Genomic DNA, 16,701 nt, shown 5'->3' with positions numbered 1-16,701 from the left:
TTTCTTGATGTTTCAAATTATCCCATTTTAAACTTTTATTTTAAGTTCAAGGTTACACGTGGAGATTTGTTCCATAGGTAAACTTGTGTCATGGAAATTTGTTGTACTTATTGTTTCATCACCCAGGTATTAAGCGTAGTACCCATTAGTTATTTTTTCTGATCCTCTCCAATTTATCCAAAGATCTATAGGACCTAATGAACTAATTATAGGAGATTCTGTAATATGTGTGTCAATTTTCATCATTTCAAATAAGGTATCTAGGCACACATACTTGGTTTTACAAACATCTATGTATATATTTCTTAAAACCTGGAAGTAATATGAATTCTAATTTCTGATTTCTCCTTGTTTTGTTTCATCAGCTTAAGATTATTAAACTGTAACAAGCTACAGTACAAAATAAGTAACACATTGCCATAACAGATGAAAATAATGTGTACAGAAAAGGCAGGTGATATAAAACTGACAGCTGAAAGCTGAAGTTTACACAATCATCTTAAACCTAGCAATTGCAAATTTTAAAAAAACTGGTAAGTGATACCCCCTTTATGATACTGCATATATATTTCTGTATTTCTGAGCTAATTTAATAACAAAACTTTTATACTTTTCTCTTAGGACATGATGGTGTCCGAGTTTAGTGAAGATTTAGAAGAAAGTTTTTGATTAAATGAAATTAAACAAAATATTTATTTAAAAAGGCATACAATTTAATACTTAACCAAAAAATAAAGATGAAAAATTGAGGGCACAATTCAGGTAATTTACTGATACTTCTTTTTAAAATGCTTATACATATTTATTTTGCTTTTTAAATAATTTTAATTGACACATAATAGTTGCACATACTTAAGGGGTACAGCATATTTCAATACAGGTATACAACGTGCAATGAGCAAATCAGAGTAATTAGAATATCCATTACTTCAAATATTTATGGTTTCATCATGTTGCAAACATTCAACAAAATCCTCTCTTCTTGCTATTTTAAAATATACAATACATTGTCGTTATTTATAATCACCATATAATACAACAGAACATTAGAATGCATTTCTCCTATCTAGCCGTACTTTTGTATCTGTTAACCAACTTTGACTATCCCCTCTCCCTGCCACCTATTCCCACTTTTAGTAACTATTATTCTACACTCTACCTCTATGATATTAATTTTTTTAGCTTCCACATTTGGATGGGAACATAAGGTATTTACCTTTCTGCACCTTGCTTATTTCACTTAGCATATAACATCTTCCAAGCTCATCCATGTTTCCACAAATGACAGAATTTTATTCTTTTGTTTTGGCCAAATAGTATTCAATTGTGTATATATACCACATTTAAAAGATAAATCTGTTAATGGATACTCAGGTTGATTCTATATCTTGGCTATTGTGAACAATGCTACAGTAAACATGAGAGTGCAGATATCTCTTTGACATGCAGATGTTTTTATATGAACCCAGTAGTGGGATTCCTGGATCATATGGTAATTCTATGTTTAGCCTTTTGAAAAGTGTGGACACTGTTTTGAAAAGTGTGGACACTTTTTTGAAAAGTGTGGACACTGTTTTGTGTAATGGCTGGACTCATTCATATTCTTACCAACAGTGTATAAAAGTTCCCCTTTCTCTGCATCCTCACCAGCATTTATTGTTTCTTGATAATAACCATAGCATAAGATAATATCACATTGTGATTTTGATTTGCAATTCCATGATGATTAGTGATGTTGAACATTTTTTCATATACCTGTTGGTCATTTGTATGTCATATTTAGAGAGATACCTTTTCAGCTTATTTGCCCATTTTTAATTGGATTATGTATTTGTTTGCTGTTAGGTTGTTTGAGTTCCTTGTACATTGAATTTTATATATGATGAAAGATAGGAATGTGGTTTTTTTATATATGTATATCCAGTTTTTCCAGCACAATTTCTTGAGAGAATGTCCCTTCCCCAATGAATGTTCTTGGATTTTTGTCAAATATCAATTAGCTATTTGTATGTAGATTTATTTATTAATTTGCTATTCTCTTTGGTGTATGTGTCTGATTTATGCCACCAAGATGCCATTTTGATTACTATAACTTTGTAGTGTATTTTGAAGTCTGGTAGTGTGATGACTCTAGCTTTATTCTTTTTGCTCAGGGTTGTTTTGCCTAGTCAGAGTCTTTTATGGCTTCATACAAATTTCATAATTTTATTTTATATTTCTTTGAAGAATGTCATTGGTATTTTTCTGGGGATTCAATTGAATCTATAGATTACTTTTGGTAGCATGGTCATTTTCATAATATTAGTTCTTCCCATCCATGAACGTAGGACTCTTTTAATTTTTTTGTATCCTTTTAAATTTCTTTCATCTGTATGTTTTAGTTGTCATAGTAGAGCTCTTGTACAGCTTTAGTTGAATTTATTCCTGGGCAAGTTATTTTACTGTTGAAGTTATTATAAGTGAGATTGCTTTCTTGATTTCTTTTTTGATAGATTATTGTTGGTGTAAGGAAGCACTGCTAATTTCTGTGTGTTGATTATGCATCCAGCAACTTTAAAAACTTCAGTTGTCAGTTCTAAGAGTTTTTGGAGGAGTCTTTCAGTTTTTCTAAATATAAGCTTATGTTGTCTGCAAAGAGGGACAATTTTACTTTCCAATTTGGATAGCCATTGCTTATTTCTCTCATCTAATTGTGCTAGCTAGGACTTTCAGTACTATGTTAGTTAAAAGTGGGCACCCTTGTCTTATTCCCTATCTTAGATGAGAAGCTTTCAAGTTTTTTCCATTTAGTATGATGTTGATTGTGAGTTTGTTATATATGGGCTTCATGTTGAAGTTCATTCCTTCTATATCTAACTTGTTGACAGTTTTTACTATGAAAGAGTATTGAATTGAATTTTATCAAATGCTTTTTCTGCATCTACTGAGATGATCATAGTGTTTCCTTCATTCTGTTGATGTGATGTGTTTTATTTATTGATTTTCATGTTGAATCATCCTTGCATCCCTGGGATAAATTCCAACTGTCCATGATAAATGACCTTTTAAATGTGCTATTAGATTCATTTTGCTAGTGTTTTCTTGAAAATATTTGCATCCATGTTCATCAGAGACATTGAAGTATAATTTTTTTCTTTTTGTTGTGTCATTTTCTGGTTTTGTTATCAGGGTAATACTGGTCTTGTAGAATTAATTCATAAGAATTTTCTATTTTTAAATTTTCTGGAAAATTTTGAGAGGAATTGATGGAAGGATTTTTGTTAAAAACTCAGTCTCATTACTTGTAATTGGTCCAGTCCAGTTTTCTATTTCTTCTTGGTTCAATCTTGTTAGGTTGTATGTGTTGAAACATTTATCCATTCCAACTGGATTTTCTAATTTGTAGATGTATAGTTGTAATAGTCATGATAGTCTCTAATGACTATTTGTATTTCTGTGGTATTATACATAATGTCTGCTTTTCTATTTCTGATTTTATTTATTTTGGTCTTTTTTTGCTTTTTGGTTAATGTAGCTAAGTGTTCATTGATTTTGTTTCTCTTTTCAAAAAATTTATTTTGCCTCCCTTCTACCTTTTTTAAAAATTTAATTTGTTCTTACTTTTCTAATTCCTTGAGATGCATTGTTGTTTATTTGAAATCTTTATACATTTTTGATGTCGGCATTGATTGCTATTAACTTTCTCCTTAATTCTCCCTTTGTTGTATCCCTAGGTTTTGGCATGTTGCATTTCTATTTCATGTTTTAAGAAATTGTTTGATTTCTTCTTAATTTTTTATTGATTTATTCATCATTCAGTAGCATGTTTTTTAATTTGCACATATTTATGCAATTTCAAAAGTTCCTCTTGTTATTAATATCTAGTTTTATCCCATTGTGGTCAGAAAAAATACTTCATACTATTTTAATTCTTTTAAATTTGTTGAGACTTGTTTTGTGGCTTAACATGTGGTCTGTCCTGGTGAATGTGCTGATGAGAAGCTTATATATTTTGCAGTTGTTGGGTGAAATGTTCTGTAATGTTTGTTAGGTCCATTTAGTCCAAAGTGTAGTTTAAATCTAATGTTTCTTTGTTGATCATCTGTCTGAATGATCTGTCCAATGCTGAAAGTGAAATGTATATTGTAGTCTATCTCTCCCTTTAGAGGTAATATTTGCTTTATATATCTGTGTGCTCTGTTATTGGATGCATATATATTTAGATTTGTTACATACTCTTACTGAATTAATACCTTTATCATCATATAAGGACCTTATTTGTCTCTCTTTACAGATTTTGACTTAAAGGTTGTTTTATCAGATATAAATGTAGCCACACTTGTTGGCTTTTGGTTTCCATTTGCATGGAGTATCATTTTCTATTTCTTCATTTTCAGTCTATATAACTTCACAGGAAAAGTGAGTTTCTTGTAGGCAGCATATAGTTGAGTCTTTTTTTTCATTCTTCAAGTCTGTATATTATAAGTGCTGAATTTAATACATTTAATTCAAGGTTATTATTGATAGGTAAGGACTTAGTCCTGTAATTTTGTTCATTGTACTCTGGTCATTTTTTTTTTATATATTCTGTGTTTCTTTCTTCCTCTTACTGTTTATCACTGCAATTTGGTGGTTTTCTGTAGTGATAAGTTAGAATTCTTTTTCTTCTTTTTGAATCTGCTATATTAGTGAATTTCATAATTTTGTGTGTTTTCATGATAATGATTATCATCTTTTCACTTCTAGATATAGGAGTCCCTTGAGCATTATTTTGTAAGATCAGCATTGTAATGACGAATTCCCTCAGGTTTTGCTTGTATAGGAAAAACTTTATTTTTCTCTCATTTCTGAAGAATAGCTTTGCTAGGACTCTTGGCTGGCAAGTTTCTTTTTTTTCCCAGTGCTTTAAATATAGCATTCCATTCTCTTCCTTTGCAATGTTTCTGCAGAAAACCTGCTGTTAGTCTAATAGAGATTCCCTTTTATGTGACTTGATACTCTTGCTATTTTTATAATTTTTTTTTGTCTTTTGACATTTGACTATAACATGTTTCAGAGAGAATCTTTACGGGGTCTTATAAACTTTCTGTACCTGGATGCTCATATCTCACTCTAGACTTGGGAAATTTTCAGCTATTATTTTCTTAAGAAGATTTGCAATGCCTTGTTCATTCCTTCTTTTTGTCTAGCTCTCATCAAATGAACATTTGTTCTTTTAATAGTTTCCTATAAGACCTGTAGGTTTTCCTCACTCTTTTTTATTCTTACATTTTTTTTCTTTGACTAATTTCAAATTACTTATCATCAAGTTCGGAGAGCCTTTCTTCTGCTTGATCAAGTCTGCTATTATAGCTGCCTACTGTATTTTTCTATTTCATTCAGTGAATTATTCAGCTGCAAGATTTCCATTTATTTTTTAAATAATTGATAGTTTTTTTGAATTTGTGTTCATATCATAGTTTTTCTTTCCTGAATTTCATTGACTTGTCTATCTGTATTGTTATTGAATCTCATGAAGTTGCATTAAGATCATTATTTTAATTTATTTTCTGAAAGTTCATTGATTTTATTTTCATTGGGATCTGTTACTAAGGAGTTATTTTATTCCTTTGATGGCACCATATTTCCTTTATTTTCTATTTTTCTCATGTTTCTTTGTCAATGTCTGTGCATCTGGTAGAGCAATTATGTCTTCAAAACTTTCTTGAGTGTTCTTTGTAGAGAAAGACTTCCATTTGCATTTGGGTTTTAGTATGCTGCTTGTGAAGGGTATGATAAGCGTTTCTGGATAGGTGTAGTAGTATGGTCTCTGTGCAGCTTCTGCAGCTGCATTCAATCTCACCAATGACTTCAGGTGCCTCAGTGGCCTATGCTGGGGAAGTTTGTGGCAGCATCAGTGGTGGTATAGGTTGTTAATGTCCTCAGTGTCAAGGGTTTTTGGTGTCCTTCTATTTCCACTTTTCAAATTGAGGGTATCCTTCTCAAGTCTGACATAGCCTGTAAGCAGCTGCAGTAGCACTGGGTTCCAGGTACGGGTGCTTGGAGTGGCTGTGGGGCCACAGTCATAGGCTGAGGGGCTTGCAAACCTATTGTGGCACCTTGGTCTTGGGCTGAAGATTCACTCTCTGTGGCATGGTAGGATGTAGATTGACCACAGAGCCAGAATCTGTGACTCTGAGGAACCAATTAGCAGTTTTGACACAGGGTGTCAGGTTCTAGCTGTGATTCTAACCCAGGGGTTCAATCTGACTCAACAGGGCTCAGAAAATCCATTTTTATAGGGTACAGTGGCAAGTTGGATCTCAGGGAATGAAGCACTATGTAGTATTGACTGTATACTCTGGGACGGTAGAATTCAATGGTATCCTAGACTCTGTGAGACCAGTTGCAGCAGCAGCAAGAAACACAGAATGGCAGAGTATAGCCATCATTTGGACCCTGTAGCGAGGTAGAGAATAGCTCATTGATGACTCCATTCCACAAGGAGAGAGGTATCTTAGCAGCTCATGCTTAAGGGGGCTAGTCCAGCTCCAGGCAAGCAGGGTACTAGAGATGTTTCACCTGTAGGATGAAATGTGGCAGCTGAGCCACTGCTCTATTTTTATGGGACATGGGGTACTACATCAGCTTAGCTCTGGGATGTTTAGCTTCTCAGCTCAGTCAGAGTTCCACTTCTTCAGAGGGCAATGAGCTTCAGCTCATGCCTGTGAGCTGGATAGACATATTTATGCACAGTGCAAAGGCCATTTTCCTGAGATCCAGGTGGCTCTTCACCTTAGGTTCTGGGGCATGTGATTGCTCTTGGCAGCCAAAGGAACATTTTCTGGCATATAGGCCTCTGCTTCAACACAGGCACCTTGGAGACATAACTGCTCTGACAGCCAAGGTAATATTTCTTAGGAGAGATGGTACCACTTCAGTTCTAGGCACAGGGAACAAGGGGATAAGTGGTTGGAGTGGTTCTACTTCAATTTGGTTCCATGAGAATGGTATAACATCTGCTTGCAGCTTGGCTTTGGGATGTTAGCCCACCAGACCAGTGTGGCCCACTGGCAGCTTAGTCTCATCAATGAAGGGCAGCAATGACTGCTTGCCTGCAGTGTAAGACACACTCTGGTAGTTCTAATTCCAAGATGATATAGGACAGCAGGACAGCAGTCATGTGGCCACTAGGATGGGGAACAGTGTAAGCTCCTTCTCTGGAAGAGCACAGCTACCTTAATTCTGGGTAGCTCCCTTAGCTGGGCTTAGTGACTGTAAGCACTATATGGGACCCCAGTGGTGAGGTGAGGTCTGTACATGTCTGTATTGGTTCTTTTTCATGGACCAATATGCTAATAAAGACATATCTGAAACTAGGCAATTTATAAATGAAAGAGGTTTATGGAACTTACAAATCCACATGGCTGGGGAGACCTCACAATCATGGCAGGAGGCAAGGAGGAGCAGGTCACATCTCACATGGATGGCAGCAGGCAAAGAGCTTGTGCAGGGCAACTCCCATTTTTAAAACCGTCAGATCTTGTGAGACCCATTCACTATCACGAGAACAGCACTGGGAAGACCTGCCCCCATAATTCAATCATCTCCCACTGAGTCCCTCCCAAAACAGGTGGGAATTATGGGAGCTACAAGATGAGATTAGGGTGGGGACACAGAGCCAAAACATATCATTCCACCCCAGCCCTTCCCAAATCTCATATCTTCACATTTCAAAATCAATCATGTCTTCCCAACAGTCCTCCAAAGTCTGAACTCATTTCAGCATTAACTCAAAAGTCTACAGTCCAAAGTCTCATCTGAGACAAGGCAAGTCCCCCCTGCCTATAAGCCTGTAAACTAAAGCAATTTAGTTACTTCCTAGATAGAATGAGGGTACAGGTTTTGGGTAAATACAGCCATTCCAAATGGGAGAAACTGACCAAAAGAAAGGGGCTACAGGCCCCATGCAAGTACGAAATCCAATGGGGCAGTCAAATCTTAAAGCTCCAAAATTATCTCTTTTCACTCCATGTCTCACATCCAGGTCATGTCAGTGGAAGTAGTGGGTTCCTGTGGTCTTGGACAGCTCTGCTCCTGTGGCTTTGCAGGGTACAGCTGAATTCCTGGCTGCTTTCATGGGCTGGCATTACATGTCTACAGCTTTTCTAGGTGCACAGTTCAAGCTGTCAGTGAATCTACCACTCTGGGATCTGGAGGATGGTGGCCTTCTTCTCACAGCTCCACTAGGTGGTGCCCCAGCAGGGAATCTGTGTGGGAGCTCCAACCCCATATTTCCCTTCTGCACTGTTCTAGTAGATGTTCTTCATGAGAGCCCCACCCCTGCAGTAAACTTCTGCCTGGACATCCAGGCATTTCCATATATTCTCTGAAATCTAGATGGAGGTTCCCAAACCCCAATTCTGGACTTTTGTGCACCTGCAGGCTCAACACCACATGAAAGCTGCCAAAGTTTGGGGCTTGCACCCTCTGAAGCCATGGCATGAGCACTACATTGGTCCATTTTAGCTGGGGCACAGAACACCAAGTCCCTAGGCTGGACATAGCAAGGGGACTCTGGGCCCAGCCACAAAACCACTTTTCCTCCTAGGCCTCCTAGGCCTCTAGGCTTGTGAAAGGAGGGCCTGACGTGAAGATCTCTAACATGCCCTTGAGACATTTTTTTCCATTGTCTTGGAGATTAACATTCAGGTCCTCATTACTTATGAAAATTTCTGCTGCCAGCTTGAATTTCTCCTCAGAATATGAGATTTTCTTTTCTATCACATTGTCAGGTTGCAAATTTTCTGGACTTTTATCCACCTCAGCCTGGATTTCATTGTCCATATCATTATTAGCATTTTGGTCAAAGTGATTCAACAAGTCTCTAGGGAGTTCCAAACTTTCCCACATTTTCCTGTCTTCTTCTGAGCCCTCTAAACTGTTCCAATCTCTGCTTGTTACCCAGTTCCAAAGTCACTTCCATATTTTCAGGTATCTTTTCAGCAGCACCCCACTCTACTGGTACCAGTTTACTGTATTTGTCTGTTTTCATGCTGCTGATAAAGACATACCCAAGACTGGGCAATTTACAAAATAAAAAGGTTTATTGGACTTACAATTCCACATAGCTGGGGCGGCCTCACAATCATGGCAGAAGGCAAGGAGGAGCAAGTCACATCTTACATGGATGGCAGCAGGCAAAGGGATCTTGTGCAGCACAACACCCGTTTTTTAAACCATCAGATCTTGTGAGACCCATTCACTATCATGAGAACAGCATGAGAAAGACACATCCTCATAATTTAGTCATTTCTCACTGGGCCCCTCCCACAACATGTGGGAATGATGGGAGTTACAAGATGAGATTAGGGTGGAGACACAGAGCCAAACCTTATCAATGTCTAACGTGTTGAAGAGAGTTGTTGGGATCTTCTTGCTCACCTCCTTGCTGTGGGGAAAATTTCCTCCTGGTTCCCAGCTAATCTCAATTGGGGGATGGGATGGTGGAAGCCTGGGATTTTTTTCTATTATTTATGTGGCTATCCTGGATTTCTGTGCTCAACAGGGTTTCTGTTACTCCTCTTATGCACTCTGGCCCTCTCTCTCAGTTATTTTCATTAATATGTATTTGTTTAGTCATTGTTCTGGTTGACTTTGTGAGGGGGACAAGGTCAAGGGTCTGTTGGTCAGCCATTTTACTGATGTTACTCTTCTGATTGATGTTTATCTTTGGAAACTGATAAAACTATCTAAAATTTATGGCTGTTTATATTGATCTTCTATTTTTTACTGGGGTATAGTGAGGCCTTAGAAAGTGAATCTTGACCTGCATATGTGTATGACTATGACTAACAGATGCCTTGGCCCTACCTTGAACAAACTGAGCTCACATCTTATTTCTAAAATTATATAACTAAATTAGTTCTCTCCTTTGGCTCATGCCCTTTTTGGCTTTCATTTCAATGCAGGAAGATGCTACTTTTGCTTCCTGAAGAGAGGAACACAATACATTGTCCTTTTGCAGCATCAATTACTATCACTCAGAAAACAGGAGAGATGAAAATGACAGAACACACTAAAATAGCAAACTGACACATACTGGCATCGTTACACTCTATCTTACTCTACACATTTTACCATGAATTTAAGTATTAAATTTCTGTAGATGGGAAATTGTCTGTAAAACAAAAATGTCATGTATTATTTTTCCATGAATATCTATGGGGTTTATTCATGGCTTCAAGTGATACAGTCTATAGAGTTTCTGCAAACTGAATAATAAAGGGAAATAATAAGTAACAGAACATCTAAGCATGTTATATTCCACAGAGTTACCTTGTTCATTTCAGACAAAGAGGCTATAGAAGTAGATTTGTGGAGCTAGAGATGGCAGGTCCCTGATGGAAAGTCTGACTGTCTCCAGACAGGCAAGATTTTGAGCCCAGTGATTTTCTCCTGCTCATGAGATTAGTTTATTTTATAATCTGCTGCTGCCGAGCAAACTTTGACACTACTTGTAGAAAGAAACTGGTGAGATGCTGAAAAGAAGAGAGAGAAAAACTTGTATCATGAATTAATACAGGTGGAAGATAATAAAAACACCCCAAACCTAACATATATCTTAAAGAAAATCTTACCAGACTTATGTTCTTGAAATGTGTACACTTTTATTTTTCTTAAATTAGAATAAAAAATCCAATTGTACAACTACTAAAATTTACTATAAGCTAAATTACTTCGTATTGTGCATCACTAATTTAATATGCACTCAACTAACAGTCTATGTTGGTAATAGAATATATAGAACAAGTAGAGTGAAAGATCAAACCTGTCCTATTTCTTAGTAATTCACGTTACAATTTTGTTTGAGAACCAAACCTGGAAGATTTTTATTGCTAAAACATACTAACATTTCAGACCCCAAAGTGAACTTAAGTATATTTGAATAAAACTTTTAATTTCTCAAGTGAGGTAATCGTAGCCCATAAGGATGATGGACTTGCTCATTGGCATAAAATGAAACATTAATATCAACCATTATATTCTTACCTTCCACTTTGTTTGATTATGTCACATGTTTTCCATGTCTGTGTGAAACTGAGGGAATGTCCAATTAGATGTCAAGTTGGTAATACTGGCAATAGGTATTTTGAAATATTGTGGAAATTTTTATATTTAATTTTATTTGAATATGTGATACAAGATTCACATTAAGTTTTTCCAAAGCACACAGAAATCAGTTCTTTTTTAAATGGATATTCCTATTCTCATCCTAGTGATCTTGCTTACATAAAATGTTTGGGTGAGGAAGATTAAAAAGCCACCCATTTCAAATAGTACAGTAGGGAGTTGTGGTGATAAATAGCTTTTCAAAGACATGATAACAGATGCCATTAAAAGGCACAAGCTGTTAAATCTAGAGTCTCATATGTGCTTTGTTCTTGATTTCTAAATTTATCCCAGGTTGTTTTCAGAACTTAAAACACAGTCATGGGAGGCTGGTGATTAGAGAAACTATTTGAAGTTTCACAATCAGAGCAGCTGGTCAGAGATGACAGAAGATGATGCTGAATTGTATGAAGCAAATGCAAAAGAGTGATTGGGGAATGTTTTGGCAAGTAATAAAAGAAAACAGCAGAGATTTTTAGCCAGTGTCAAATAGCATTTAAGTTATACATTGTTTTTCAGACCCAATGTATCAGTTGGTCCTCTTTCTTCTAAGTCATAAGGCCATATGCTTATTTGAGAATTATAGAAAAGAATTGTATTAGTCTGTTCTCATACCACTATAAAGAACTACCTGAGACTGGGTAATTCATGAAGAAAAGAGGTTTAATTGACTCATAGTTCCACAGGCTGTATGGCTGGGAGGCCTCAGGAAACTTATGATCATGGTGGAAAGTGAAGGGGAAGCAATCATGTCTTAACACAGTAGAGCAGGAGAGATACAGGGAAGGGGGAAGTGTTACACACTTTTAAACAACCAGATCTCGTGAGAACCCACTCACTACCATCAGAAGAGTAGGGGGAAATTTGCCCTCATGATCCAATCACCTCGTACTAGGTCCCTCCCCCAACATTGGGAATTATAATTCAACAAGAGATTTGGGTGGGGACACAGAGCCACACCATATAAGGAATAAAATTTTGATTTAGAAAACAAGCATACAAGTAATACCCAAAATGATTACTGAAATCATAGGTGACAAATTCTGAGGCATAATATCATCATCTCTCACCTAAACTACTATAATCAGACTCTACCTGGTCTCTCTGAAAAAATCTCCCTCCCTTAGTATTTATTATTTAAAAAAAGTTTTCTTACTTTTATTTTGTATCAGGGTAAGAACACAACATGAGATCTACCCTCTTAACACAATTTTAAATGTACAATCGTTACTGTAATTATAGGTACAATGTTTTACAGAAAATCTCCAGAACTTACTAATCTTGGATAACTGACACTTTATACCCACCGAATAGTAACTCCACAGTTCTTCTTTCCCCAAGTCCTTGGTAACCACCATTCTACTCTCTTCTGAGTGTCTGACTATTTTATACACCTCACATAAGTAATATCATGCACTGTTTGTCCTTTGAATGGCTATTTCATGTAATATAAAGTTCTCCAGTTTCATCCATGTTACACATGGCAAGATTTCCTTTTTTTAAAGACTGATTAATATTCTATTGTATGAATGTGCCATATTGTTTGTACCTATTCACCTGTTGATGGACAATTAGATCTTGACTATTGTGAATAGTGCTATAACGAACACCAGAGTGCAGGTACCTCATTGAGATACTGGTTTTAATCTTTTTAAATATGTGCCTCTGGATCATACGGTGTTGCTAGGAAGCTCCTTAGTGTCTCCATAAGTTATGCACAGCAGTAGCATCATTTTGTATTCCCACCCACAGTTTGTAAGGGTTCCAATTTTACCACATCATCACCAGCAGTTGTTATCCTATATACTCATACAGGCATGCTCACACACACACACACACACACACACAGATATAATATACATAGCTTTTATAATATATATAGCTTATTAAATATATAGCTTGTATTTTATACATTTATATAATAATATATATAAAATAGTCATCTTAACAGGTGTAAGGGGATAGCTCATTGTGGTTTTGGTTTGCATTTTCCTAGTGATTATTGATGTTAAGTATCTTTTTACATACTCGTTGGCTATTTATATATTATCTTTGTAAAAAATGTCTATTCAAGTTCTTTGCCATTTTAAAATTAGGTTATTTGTTTCATTGACTGTTTCTGTTTACTTCTTCATTTATTATTTTTGTTATTTGAGTTGTAGGAGTTTCTTTTTTATCTTGGAGATTAATTCCTTATCAAATATATGGTTCGCAAATATTTCCTCCAATTTTGTAGGTTGTCTTTTCATTCCATAATTGTTTCTTTTCTATGCAGAGTTTTTTTTAAGTTTGATTAGGACAGAAATAAACAAAATGAAGAATAAAAAAGTAGAAAAAATCAAAGAAACAAAATATGAAATTGAAATATAAAAAAATTGATAAGTAATGAGTTAGATTAAGTAAAAAAGAGAAAACTCAAATAAATAAAATAAGACGTGAAAGAGAAAACATTGCCACTCATCCACAGAAATGAAAAAGAATCCCACAAGGCTACTATGAACAATTACATGGCAAAAAATTAGATAACCTAGACGAAATAAATTCTTAGAAACACACAACCTACCAAGATGAAATTATAAAGAAATAGAAAATCTGACTGTACCTATAACTAGCAAGAATATTAAATGAGTAATTGAAAACCTCCCAACAAAGGAAAGTCCAGGGCCAGTTGGCTTCACTGGTAATGAACATTTAAAGAAGTAATGCCAATCCTTCTTAATTTCTTCCCCCAAAAATTAGGTGAATAGGATACTTTCACATTCATTTTATGAGAGTAGCATGCTGCAGTTTATTCTTTATAGAGAATTTACATTGACCATTTGTGATGTAATATGATGACCAACTCATCACATTCCTATACCCCAAATCCCCCAAGGCTTTTAACGACATTTGGAATAATGTTCCAACCCTTCACCTTAGCTTGAATTTATCTATATGATTTGATTCCTGATTACTTCTCTGAAATCAGCCCCTGCTTCTGTGCCAGGCTTAGAATACAATGGACTTCTTGCTCTTTATCAAATATGACAATTATTAATTCATTTCAAGAACTGTGCTCTTAATCTTAATGTTTCCTTCATTTGTGTGTTCTTCACCCAGACATTTCTATGGTTTGTTTTCAAACTTTTTTCAAATTTTTGTTTAAATGTCACCTTCTAGCTCCTCTATCTTAAACAGTAGTTATGGTGGTTCTCTCTCCTTATCTGACTCAATTTTTCTTCATAGCATATATCATTACTTGCCATTTTGTTATGCATTTATTTGTTTTATTTACTCATTATCTCTTTTGTGCAATTGAATGTAAACTCCATTAGATCAGAATCTTGTCTGTTTTGTTCATTTTGTACATCCAATGCCTAAAGCATACAGTAACAATAAATATCCCATTAAGTAATATTGAATAAATGTATCTTTGTATAGTACAATATTATTGTCAGATTATTTTAAGTGATTTAAAGTACAGTAATTAGGGCTTAGTTTATCCAAATACACATGGCTCTTTGAAGAGGAGGAAATTTTCATTTTATTTCCCATAGTATCATGACAATATACTTATGATTCAGTCTATATCTCTTTCATTGGATGTGGCTTTGATCTATTAATAGTAATATCTGCTTTCAATGTCTTCTCTTGGACTATTACTTAACTAATTTTGGTATTCTATTTTCAATGACAAAATATAAATTTCCCAGACTTTGTTGTGGAAAGTAATACATTTCCAGTTGATTGCCAAGCATCATTTCAAAACCAAAATGCACACCACACCAGTCCTCCTTTACCTGACTTTGATGAAATTACCAACCCTTGTCCAAAATGCACTCCACACTAGTCCTGTGCCCTGATTTAGACAAATCTCCAACTCTGCCCAATTGAGCTAAACAATTCTTAGTTGGATCACATCTCTTATTACATGCAGAAACATGGCTTCATTCTTATTGGCATATGACCATACAAGATACACTTCAAGAAGCAGGACATTAAATTATTATTAGCACAATGCTTTAATTTATTTAAAGTGACAAAATTTATTAACATTCAGCAATTACAATCTTTATTACTCTTACATCAATTGTACATACCTATCTCAAGTTCATTGCATATTCCAAGCAATGTCACACACAAATCTAAACGGATGAAGTCTATATGACACTTCCTTAAAAAGGAAACATGCTGCAGATACAGTGGTTCCCAGAGCTGTAGAGAAAGAGGTTAACACGAGACATGTGAAATGGATAATTAACTCTCCCTAGGCATATGTGCAGTGAGATCTTGGCTGGAGGTCATAGTTTTGTTTTCATTGTTTCTTGACAGTTTCCTCTTAGGTAAATAGAAAGGCATGCCTAAATTGCCTGACATCCTTATGAATATATTTTGTTAAGGGATTAGGATATTTCTCAGGATGGTATGCCAGAGACCGAGCACAATGCAAGACTTTGATATTTTACCTCTCGTTCAGTGTCATTAATGTCTTTATCAAACTCTCTTCCTGCTGAGACATCGTTACAACATCTCAGAGGTGAAAAGTCAGTCATTAGATAAAAATACTGGCAGTTATTAGTCTTAACATTGATGCCAAACACCAATTCCCGTGTTCTCTATCTCTCTTTTAGGTATATTTTGATTATCCCTCCAAATACACTTTCACTCTTCTACACCTGCTCTATGTCCTGGTGGACTGACTTCTATGGCTTTCAAAATGAGACATATTTGTGTTCCAGTTAGGATGAAATGATAAAGAGCACTGGTAGAAAAATTAATGAGGGAGGAAATAAGGTAAGTCCTGGCTGTCTTTGTGGGGTCTTCTCTGGCTCAGTATGGCCAATGGTTGCTCTTTCCCTCTCTCTGGGCTATTATACAAATCTCTCTGCTCACCACTTGGGGCTCTATGTTTTATCATTGAACCATTGCTAACACGAGGATACTCTATTACCCATGGCTTTCTTATTTGGTTTCTTGCCCCACCTTTGTAAAATAATATATTAGTCAAACTCTGCTCCAATTACTCAATTTGAGGGTCATGTTGGAGACCTGACTGACCTGATTGTTCAAGGTTAGGAAAGTCCTGGAGAGAAGTAAAAGACAAATCCAATGCCTGCTATAGAACTTCAATGCTTCATTTGCAATCATAACTTTCCCTAGGATTCCACACTTGACTCACAAGCAAGGACGCTTTCATACACATAACAAATATAAGCTAGTTGTACAAAGAGACTAGAAAACTGTTTTTGTGAATTAGGTGTTTGAACAAATCTTAATCACTATATTTTTAACCATTTATTGCTCTATGAATTTCATGCAACATTGGGGAGTAATTTTAAAAGAAGTAACTTTAAAATATGCTCTTACTTATCCCTTGAATTTAAGATAAATTGTTACGTGAATTGTCTAAAGAGAATGTTTGTTTATTCAACACACTTGGGACATGAATTAGTCTGGAAATGACAAAGTTTTATGTTTATAAAAGATTTTTATTCACTGATTAAAATATTCTATATTTTGTTCATCTATGACAACCGTATGCCTTTAAATTTGAAAAATAATTGTCTTTTTTATTTAGGAAAATTATTTTGT

The 16,701-nt window shown here is 35.5% G+C and overlaps 1 long non-coding RNA gene across 1 annotated transcript; it reads left to right on the top strand.

The window, feature by feature from the left end:
• The first annotated feature begins 402 nt into the window (after positions 1-402).
• Positions 403-11,566, top strand: LOC131380941 (uncharacterized). The gene is made up of 3 exons (XR_009209246.1): positions 403-533; positions 622-762; positions 11,425-11,566. It is a non-coding gene; the product is annotated as an uncharacterized LOC131380941 (long non-coding RNA).
• The last annotated feature ends 5,135 nt before the right edge of the window (positions 11,567-16,701 follow it).

The sequence above is a fragment of the Hylobates moloch genome, unplaced genomic scaffold, assembly GCF_009828535.3.
Source record: "Hylobates moloch isolate HMO894 unplaced genomic scaffold, HMol_V3 SCAFFOLD_1, whole genome shotgun sequence".
NCBI lineage: Eukaryota > Metazoa > Chordata > Mammalia > Primates > Hylobatidae > Hylobates > Hylobates moloch.
This window is presented reverse-complemented; position numbering and strand designations above follow the sequence as displayed.